Raw genomic sequence first — 925 nt, 5'->3', positions numbered from 1 at the left:
ATTTTGTTGCTTTGTTTACAGTGACTGGTGTCTGTTGGCTGGATAGTGGGGTACACAGTATACTGGAAAACGTATTGGATGTTTCCCGGTGACGATAATTGTACTGCAGTTTACATGACTCCCACACTGCTGCAGACAATTATGATATGTACCATCTGATAATGAATCGGTTGCAGTAATTTGAAGAAACCTACATTACAAGTGTCCTGCGGATAACGATGACATTCATCTAGAGGAAAAGGAGGGGAAAATTTTTGAAATAATTCAAGTACAGTGGAATGTCAGGATCTTAAATGGATTTATTTTTATCATCAATAATGTAAATGAAGCAGTTAGGTCTAATGAGACTACAGTACTTTACTTTAAGTTTCATCAAGTATATGCGGAAGAAATGAAGTTAATTAACTTCAAAATGTCATATTCATGAGCATGAACCCTGTGGCATTTCCGTTCGTGTAGTGACCAGCTAAACACATCCAGCGTAGGTAACGCCTTCGCACAGCAGATGAACCATACTAAAATGTCAGATACAAGAACTATTCGGAACCCTAATTAATTGTGCTTGCGAATATAATTTTGTTGCAAAATAAACTAGCAATCACCGGTGCAAAATAATAACTGAGGTTAAAATATACCTCAAAAATAATACTCAAAACAACGCTAGGTAAGCAAGTTTTTCCACACATCGCACACAGCAAAAATATACACACACAGTCATGAGAGCCATATTAATTTTATCAAAGAAACAGTATAACATGTAATGTTAAGATAGTGGCTACAACTAACACACGTATTTAAAGGCAATCGAGGATGCACTATTTTAATACAACATTATTTTATTAAATTCTAATTTTTGTATAACTACATCAAATTGAAATTAAGTACTGTCGATATAAAACTTTCATATGTTGTCTAACCCGATACG

The 925-nt window shown here is 34.6% G+C and overlaps 1 long non-coding RNA gene across 1 annotated transcript; it reads right to left on the bottom strand.

Moving 5' to 3' along the window:
- Positions 1-339: 339 nt before the first annotated feature.
- On the bottom strand, positions 340-829 carry LOC126278421 (uncharacterized). Its single transcript, XR_007550696.1, has 2 exons — positions 636-829; positions 340-515 (listed from the first exon to the last, which is right to left on the bottom strand). It is a non-coding gene; the product is annotated as an uncharacterized LOC126278421 (long non-coding RNA).
- Between the last annotated feature and the right edge of the window lie 96 nt (positions 830-925).

The sequence above is a fragment of the Schistocerca gregaria genome, chromosome 6 (assembly GCF_023897955.1).
Source record: "Schistocerca gregaria isolate iqSchGreg1 chromosome 6, iqSchGreg1.2, whole genome shotgun sequence".
Taxonomy (NCBI): Eukaryota; Metazoa; Arthropoda; class Insecta; order Orthoptera; family Acrididae; genus Schistocerca; species Schistocerca gregaria.
This window is presented reverse-complemented; position numbering and strand designations above follow the sequence as displayed.